The sequence below is a fragment of the Panthera tigris genome, chromosome B4 (genome assembly GCF_018350195.1).
Source record: "Panthera tigris isolate Pti1 chromosome B4, P.tigris_Pti1_mat1.1, whole genome shotgun sequence".
Taxonomy (NCBI): domain Eukaryota; kingdom Metazoa; phylum Chordata; class Mammalia; order Carnivora; family Felidae; genus Panthera; species Panthera tigris.
This window is the reverse complement of record NC_056666.1, coordinates 1,624,034-1,633,018: the sequence shown is the minus strand read 5'-3', so window position 1 is coordinate 1,633,018 and position 8,985 is coordinate 1,624,034. Positions and strand designations below refer to the sequence as shown.

Genomic DNA, 8,985 nt, shown 5'->3' with positions numbered 1-8,985 from the left:
GGCAACCTAAGACATCCGTCTTGATTTCCTTATTCCCTCAGGTACCATTCCCTAATAAATATATGCACTCCAGAAAGCCAATGTCATAAATATAGACAGCTGACTCATCGTGCTAACAGGATTTCAGTCGTTTCTCCAAAGAATGTGCAAAGCAATTCAGCTCCAATCCAAGTGGAAAAAAAAAATCTCTAAAACTTGTATTTTTAGCAAGCATCTTACTTCATTATATAAGAATGCTGAGGAAAAGTGTAAGCCCATCCCCGGTGCAGGCAAACCCTCCTGAGGGCACACCCTGCACTTTTCCCCAGGTGCTAAGATGCTAAGATTGTGCTTTTACTCCTCAGGGAGTTCCTAAAATATTAGCCACAATCAATCGATTGAGATTATGGGATTATATATGAGATTATATATATATATATAATATATATATATATAATATTATAATATATATATATATGAGATTATAGCCACAATCAATTATGGAGAATCCGTCCTGTCCAGAGCCCTATACTTGATGCCCTGGGACGAATAATGAAACTAAGACATGGCCTCACCCCAAATTACATCATGTGGCAGTCCTAAAACTGGCATGAACCTCACAGTGGATCATGAGGTCATAGGTGGGTTGCAGCCGGTGGCACGGCAGAAGCCCAGAAACAAGGAATAGTGACGGTCTGCGGGAGCAGGTAGAGGATGTGTGAGCGTGGGTGTGCCCGCGTCGTGTGTGTGCGTGCGTGTGTGTGTTCTGTGCACACGTGAGGACCACAAGTCTTGAGGATACATACACAGCCAGCCCAGGGCATTCGCAAAACGCCAGGATAAGAACAAGGAGTTTACGGAAATCTTACTTTGAATCCTAAAGGACGAGTGAGACACAAGGGTGATATGCGATCGCTTTGTTTTCACGGGCGGTGACACATCCAGCAAGGACTGCAGTCCCACACGTTTGGGACCCGTCTGGCCTCTGTGTCAGTGGGGTAAATGCAGCAAAATGGAGACCGGGTCATTTAACCTCACCCTGATGATTTTTTTTTCTCCATTGTTCACTTCTAGGCCCCGTTCTTCCTTTTGAAAGCCAGTCTTTGTACCAGTGACCTTAACTCCCCGTCTTGCACCCTTGTAACTCCATAGCTCTCGGGGCTTCCAACCAGGGTGGTGGGGAGTCCCCAGTCCTGCTCTTTGGAAAGCTGCCTCAAGCTGAGCCCATTCGGGATCCTTCCACGTTCTCTGCATCCTGTGTGGACACTCAGCTCTTTAGCGGGGAGTCTGAGGGAGGCAGCAGAAGAGAGCCACAGAATTTCACTTTCCCCAGTGGTTCCCACCCATGCCTGGCTCCCTGCCGTCACGCGGGATGAAAGCAGGAGAGCACGTGGAATGGGGTTGTCCTGTGGAACCGAAGGGAGCCTGCCATGCTCAGAGGAAGTGACTGTCACTCGTCGGCAGGGCCCACACACGTCATGCTTCCTGGTTCCACTGGACACCTCTCCGCCCATGGAAGTAGATGACACGCGTGTCACCAGCTCAGACTTCACTAGAAGCACATGCAACAGGAGACATGTGGATGCGAATAGGATTCTGAAAACAGGTCTCCTTTGCAGGTGCCAGTTCTGTATCGGTCACACACACAGAACAAGACAACAAGCACGAAGGAAAAGAAAATATGAAGCAGGAGAAATAGGGATAGTCATTAACTCCAGTGAAGTTCAAAAGTAAGTCAAAATAATTGTTTTGTTTTGTTTTTCCCTTAGGAATGCATTTTTATTTTCACGATTTTGAATTTATGTATTTAAATTCAATTTAGGTACCGTATGGTGTAGCATTCGTTTCAGGAGCAGAACGCAGCGAGTCATCAGTTACATTCCACACCCAGTGCTCATCCCAGCAAGCACCCCCTGAATGCCCCTCCCCCATTTTCCCCACCCTCCCCCCTCATCCCCTCCAGCAACCCTCAGTTTGTTCTGTGTATTTAAGAGCCTCTTATGGTTTGCCTCCCTCTCTGTTTTTATCTTATTTTTCCCTCCCTTCTCCTATGTTCCTCTGTTGTGTTTCTCAAATCCATATATGAGTGAAACCATATGATATTTGTTTTTCTCTGACTTATTTCGCTTAGCATAATACCCTCTGGTTCCATCCACATTGTTGCAAATGGAAAGATTTCATTCTTTTGGATTGCCAAGTAATACTCCAATGTATATATCACGTCTTCTCTAGCCATTCATCCATCGGTGGATATTTGGGCTCTTGCCATACTTTGGTTATTATCGATAGTGCTGCTCTAAACACTGGGGTGCATGTACCCCTTTGAATCAGCATTTTTGTATCCTTTAGACAAATACCTAGTCACACAGTTGCTGGGTCATAGGGTAGTTCTACTTCAATTTTTTGAGGAACCTCCATACTGTTCTCCAGAGTGGCTGCACCAGATTACATTCCCACCAGCAGGGCAAGAGGGTTCTCCTTTCTCCACATCCTTGCCAACATCTGTTGTTTCTTGTGATGTTAATTTTAGCCATTGTGACAGGTGTGAGGTGGTACCTCACTGTGGTTTTGGTTTGTATTTCTCTGCTGATGAGTGATGTTCGGTATCTTTTCATGTGCGTGTTAGCCATCTGGAAGTCTTCTTTGGAAAAGTGTCTATTCATGTCTTCTGCCCATTTCTTCACTGGATTATTTGTGTTTTGGGTGTTGAGTTTGGTAAGTTCTTTATAGATTTTGGAAAATAGCCCTTTATCTGATATGTCATTTGCAAATATCTTCTCCCATTCCATCGGTTGCCTTTTAGTTTTGTTGATTGTTTCATTTGCTGTGCAGAAACTTTTTATCTTCGTGAGGTCCCAATAGTTCATTTTTGCTTTTAATTCCCTTGCCTCAGAGATGTATCAGGTAAGAAGTTGCTGTGGCTGAGGTCAAAGAGGTTGTTTTCTGTTTTCTCCTCTATGGTTTTGATGGTTTCCTATCTTACATTTAGGTCTTTCATCCATTTTGAGGTGTTTTTGTTGTTGTTGTTGTTGTTGTTGTTGTTGTTGCTTGTGAATGGTGTAAGCAAGTGATCTAGTTTCATTCTTCTGCATGTTGCTGTCCAGTTCTCCCAGCACAATTTGTTAAAGAGACTGTCTTTTTTCCATCGGATATTCTTCCCTGCTTTGTCAAAGATTAGTTAGCCATACATTTGTGGTTCCAATTCTGGAGTCTCTTATTTTATTTCATGTTGGTCTATGTGTCTGTTTTTGTGCCAATACCATGCTGTCTTGATGATTACAGCTTTGTAGTAGAGGCTAAGGTCTGGGATTGTGATGCCTCCCGCTTTGGTCTTCTTCTTCAATATTACTTTGGCCCTTTGGGGTCTTTTTGGTTCCATACAAATTTTAGGATTATTTGTTCTAGCTTTGAGAAGAATGCCAGTGCAATCTGATTGGGATTGCATTGAATGTGTAGATAGCTTTGGGTAGTGTTGACATTTTAACAATATTTATTCTTCCAATCCATGAGCATGGAAGAAGCTTAATTCATCTATAATGAAGGGATTAATTGTCATAAGAGGATGTGATTAAAGGAACTCTCGCTCCTACTTGATCATGTAAGAGGTTTCCTCTGATGTCACTCCTCACTGCCTGTGTCTGCTCTCCTCGGTACACAGCTTCTCTCTCTCTATTCCCACATCACCTTCTGCTTCTTTTATCCACTCTGCCCTGAAGCCCGCCTTCATGTCTGAGTTCACATTCCTGTAACTTTACAAGGAGTACGGCTTTCACACTAACCTTGGACTCCATTAATACCTAAACGCACTACTTGGAACTATATTTCCACTTCAAAAATGAATACATGTAGTAAATAATGACTCAAACTTTTAAGACACGCCTTGGGGAAAATAACGTTGGTCTTGGTGTTTTATAACCAAGTGAATCACTTCCAGAAGAATGTTCAGAAGGCTTGAAAGAACCAGGCCTAAGAAAGTACCTGAAAAAAAAAATCAACCCAGTGGAATAATTAGTTGCCAAGAAAATTAGGCTAACTAACCCAGAACCCAGTATTTGATATTTGATCCTAATTATATCTCAGTAAGATGTGGACAAGAGGAGGTTTTGATGGAAGCAAAGTCAACCTACTTATAATTAAAATTGGATTCTCAGTGACTCAGCAGTCAAAGGGCTAAGGAAGCCTTTGGGCATTTGCCCCCTGAGTTTCCATGCACATCATTAATATATGAAGCTTCTATTTGAAAAACTTTCAAAGAAAAACATGAGGATATTTTACTCTGTTTTAATTTCCGGGCAGGCAAATCAACATTTATTAGAAACATTATATTGCCTTTCTCTGAAATACTGGAAAAGGCATCAACTAATTTTCCAATAATTATATTTTTGGTTTTTATGTCAACATCTGCAAACCAGACCTTCGGCATCTAGTAAAGTGGACCTCCGTGAGCCACATCAAAGAGAATAGCAGATCCTCTGCAGTTTGGAGCAAGTAATCAGTTGAGGAGAATATGTCCCCCTGGTTTAGACTGCCTAGCAAAAGAGTGAAAAGGAAATGTGGAAACGAAAAAATCCAGTGCCTTGTCGAACAAGCTCTTCCTATGATCACTGACTCTCAAAACAAAACCCATGTTATAAACCATTGAGTCTGTACTGATAGGCAGAAAGAGAAATCTAATAAAATCATAAATGAGCAAATAAGAAAAAGTTGTTGCCTGGGGATAAGGTGGAAATTATTACCTGGGGGTAAGGGTTGGGAAGATGGGAAATTTTGGAGGGCGGTATGTATGTTCATTACCTTGATTGTGGGGATAGTTTCTTAGGCGTACACATACGTTAAAACTGATCAAAGTCTACCTTTTAAAATATGTAGGTAATTGTAAGTCAATTATATCCCAACAAAGCTGTAAAAACAAAGTGAAAAGAATTGTATCTAATTGCAATTTCTGGCTAAGAGCTACATGTTGATGAAGAATCTTTAAAATCTTTTTTTTAATTATTATTATTTTATTATTATTATTATTTTTTAACGTTTTATTTATTTTTGAGACAGAGAGAGACAGAGCATGAACGGGGGAGGGGCAGAGAGAGAGAGGGAGACACAGAATCGGAAGCAGGCTCCAGGCTCTGAGCCATCAGCCCAGAGCCAGACGCGGGGCTCGAACTCACGGACCGCAAGATCGTGACCTGAGCTGAAGTCGGACGCCTAACCGACTGAGCCACCCAGGCGCCCCTAAAATCTTTGAAATAGGGACACCTGGATGGCTGTGTTGGAGCATGGGACTCTTGATCTCAGGGTCGTGAGTTCAAGCCCCACATTGGCCATAGGACTTACTTAAAAAAAAGAACCTCTAAAATAATCCAACAATCCTTAGTGGATGGAGCGTAGTAACACGGGGAGCATTAAGTTGCAATGTCCATTACCAATAATGAGGTCAGAGAGGTAACTTTGTCGAGTGAATTATTTGTGTGTGAGCTTGTTGAACCTTGATTCTCTTTGGCTTTGTTAGCATAGAGCTTTGGACTGTCCCTTCCACAGGGCACCTGGCCAGACCAGTGGGACTGACGAGAAAAGTTAGCTTCACCAAAGATTCAATGAACCCCTAACATAAAGTCTCCCTGGGAGGAGTTGAAAGAACATTCCAATACATCTATTTTATGAGTCTAACCTGATCTTGAAACCAGTCCTTATTGAGGATTAAAAGATAAAGTTCTGTAAGTCAATACCACTCATTAGTAAAAAAATAACACAATAGTAAACTATTGACAAATCATAGCATATGTATAAAACACTTTATGTGCATATATATTATATATTCATTTAATGGTATATATATATATATACACACACTATATATTATATAACATATGTATATGTGTAAAATGTGCACATATGCATATATGTATGTGTATATATGTATAATATTTATACATGTGCATGGGCACAATATACGTATGTATAATATATGTGTATATATAAAATACTTTATTACCAAATCCTATCAATCTCCAAAATGTAAGGTTAGTTTGACATTGTGGGGGCAAAACATCACTCAATTCCTGATTCCTCTAGTTCATAGAACTTATTTGTCAATATAAAAAAGCTCAGTTGATGTTTGTCTAATAAACCTATTTACCTTCCTAATTTCAATCCAGCATCCTCAGAACATATAGGAGATGTGTTAAGTTACATGTTAAATGAATTGTTAGACGGTCACAGCCATTGCAAATGGCCCAAAGACCTTGCTGAGTGCCGACAAAGGGGCTGTCTTCTTGTGCATCAGAGCGTCCGTCCTCTTGGCTGTTGCCCGTTCTCTGACACTTGTCCTCGATGTTTCCATATGGCCTTTTGAGTTTATCATTTATGTGATTGTCCCTAGGATGGGATGAGTTCCACAAACACTGAGAACACATTGAAGAAGTTTGCCCGGCTGAGTAACAAGCAGGTGGTTCAGCCGCTGAAGTCCCCCACCACGCAGAACAGATCCCTGGAGGGAGAAAGGCAGAGGAATTGCTTATGATCACCTTCTGTCGCTCGACGGTCAAAGGATGCCCCGTGGGATGTCAACTGCACGGCTGGGCTGATTCAAAGAGCCAACTTCTACTCCTGTATCACGAGACCTTGTCGGACTTGAGAGGAGGTAGGAGCGCCCTCACTCCCGGCGTGTGGGACCTGGGTCGGCCCTCGCTCCCGGGGGGCTGAGCATGGAGAGGCACAACAAAGGGAAAGCCAGCCAGGCTGTCTGCTTGAGGACGACCAAGGCCTGGGCCAGAGGCGGGAACAAGAACCTGGAGAGGACCACATGCAGGTCCTTAAAGCTGATAAAATGTTATGAACCATTTTAAACCAAATGGTCAGACATACTCTTCCGTTAGGCAAGACAATTGCTTTCAACATCTTTCTTCACCTGCTTCCATCCAGAACCATAACAGCAGGGGAGAATCACAGGAGGGACACGGGGGAGGGGGAGTCAGCAGAGTATATGGTGCATCATCATACGGAGGGGGCCCTACACAGAGCACCTCGCTTCGTCCCCGAGGCCACCGTAAGCGAGCATCGCTATTGACACCTACACATGCAGAAACCAGCATCCACGAGGATCAGAGTTACAACTAAGCTAAGTTGTAAGCTGGAAGTTAAGCCCCTTGGTGGCCCCGAGTCTCTGTGCCACCAGGTTGAACCAAGTGATCCTCGGTCAGGAGCATCAACCCTCCTTCCCGGACCATTCTGTCTTATAGCACAAACATGTTGACATGGTGAATAGCGTAGCTCCTCAGTCTCCTGAGAGTGAAAATCGGCTCGACTGACAGGAAGGAATCAGGACACAGCCCTGTGCGGGTCAGGCTTGGAGGACAGACCCAGACGCACCCGCTGTCCGTCTGCAGGAGGTGGTGCAGGGCCGTGACCTGCCGTGTCCAGCCCGCCTCTGAGTGACAGGGCCTCCTTCCAGTGCCCCCCACAGCCCTCAGCTCTCTCCACCTAGAGCTGGGACGCTGGGCTCCTCAAGTGTCCTTGCCAAATGCCGGGTTAACCCTTTACTAATCCTGTCCCAGGAAGAGACATCGGTCCAAATGGGTCCTGCCTCCTGCCCCGTGTCCCTACTTAGAAGGGGCCCTCCCGCCCTGCTGTTGGAGACACCAGGCTCCTTCGGGTCAGGACGGGACTACAGATCCATTGTAAACTGTCACAGGGGTGAGCGTAATAGGTTTTATGCTTAAAACAGATTCCCACCGTGCCGAAGACAGACCCCGAACCAGCACACGTAGCCGGAAGTATTTGCCAGGTTGTTTACCTCGGTTCGGGTGATCCTACCATTTTAAATCAACGTTCTCCTGCTCATCCCGCGCAGCCCCTTCCCCGGAGGAAGCAAATCCCCGTGTTACTTCCCGCAATGAGGGCTGCATCTGAAACGGCTGCACCTGTCGGCCCAGCACAGTCTCCGACGTCGGGGAAAGTGGATTGCAGAGGACGCTGTTCACTGACAGTGAGGCCGTTCTCTCATCGTCTTGGAGCCACATGACGACAGCGCACAGGGCCAAGCGGACGCTTGCACGAAGAGCGCAGGGCACCTCACAAGCTCCTCGAGTCCCAGGTGCACAGAGGAGTCCGAGCAGCTCACACTTGGAAGAGATCTGAGATCGTTCGGCCCCAACACACCCATCGTACCTGTCCCATCACAGACCTTGGAAAGGTCAGCCCTTGACCCCGGGACGCCAGGAGCCACGACTGAACACATCACAACCGACTTCCGGTCAAGGGTCCTTCTATTAACATACCTGACACCTCACATTTATGATTCTCTAAGTAAATTTCAGAATTTCATTAAAGAGGGGGGCACCTGGGAGGCTCAGTCAGTTAAGTGTCTCACTTCAGTTCAGGTCACGATCTCACGGTTCATGGGTTCAAGCCCCATGTCGGGCTCTGTGCTGACAGCTCAGAGCCTGGAGCCTGCTTCGGATTCTGCGTCTCCCTCTCTCTCTGCCCCTCCCCTGCTCATGAGCGCGCATTCTCTCTCTCTCTCTCTCTCTTTCAAAAATAAAATAAGACTTAAAAAAAAAATAATTTCATTAAAGGTGAAAGCATACTAGCTTTCCACTTTGAATAAAAAACATGAAGCTGTGCTATTTACACATGATTTACAGATAGTAAAAAAATATTTGTAAAAGTTCTATACTAAATATATTTAGTCTATTTATACAATCATCAAGAAGCATAATATTATAAACATAGGAGGATACAGTTTCTCTTCTGTTCTTGTTCAAATTTTCTCACAGTTAACATACCTATTGCATTGCCTATGAATTGTTAATGTAAGATATTTCTAACCTACCCATTTTACGAATATAATGAAATCACAGAACTGCAGATATTGGCAAAAAGTAAAACTCAAGGGTCATTTTAATTTCCATTGTTATTAGTTGGAAAAACTACATCTGCTTAAGTCTAAGCACTATGAAAAAAAAAAGGCGAGGGGTTTATCTATTCAACTGTTATCTTGTTGAACCCAGT

At 44.0% G+C, this 8,985-nt stretch overlaps 1 long non-coding RNA gene across 3 annotated transcripts; it reads left to right on the top strand.

The window, feature by feature from the left end:
* The first annotated feature begins 617 nt into the window (after positions 1 to 617).
* LOC122240548 lies at positions 618 to 8,312 on the top strand. Of its 3 annotated transcripts, XR_006220326.1 has the most exons (4): positions 618 to 686; positions 1,599 to 1,709; positions 6,356 to 6,616; positions 7,700 to 8,312. It is a non-coding gene; the product is annotated as an uncharacterized LOC122240548 (long non-coding RNA). The 3 variants fall into 3 exon arrangements; XR_006220324.1 differs by having other exon boundaries at positions 6,356 to 8,312; XR_006220325.1 differs by lacking the exon at positions 618 to 686 and adding an exon at positions 699 to 977 and having other exon boundaries at positions 6,356 to 8,312.
* The last annotated feature ends 673 nt before the right edge of the window (positions 8,313 to 8,985 follow it).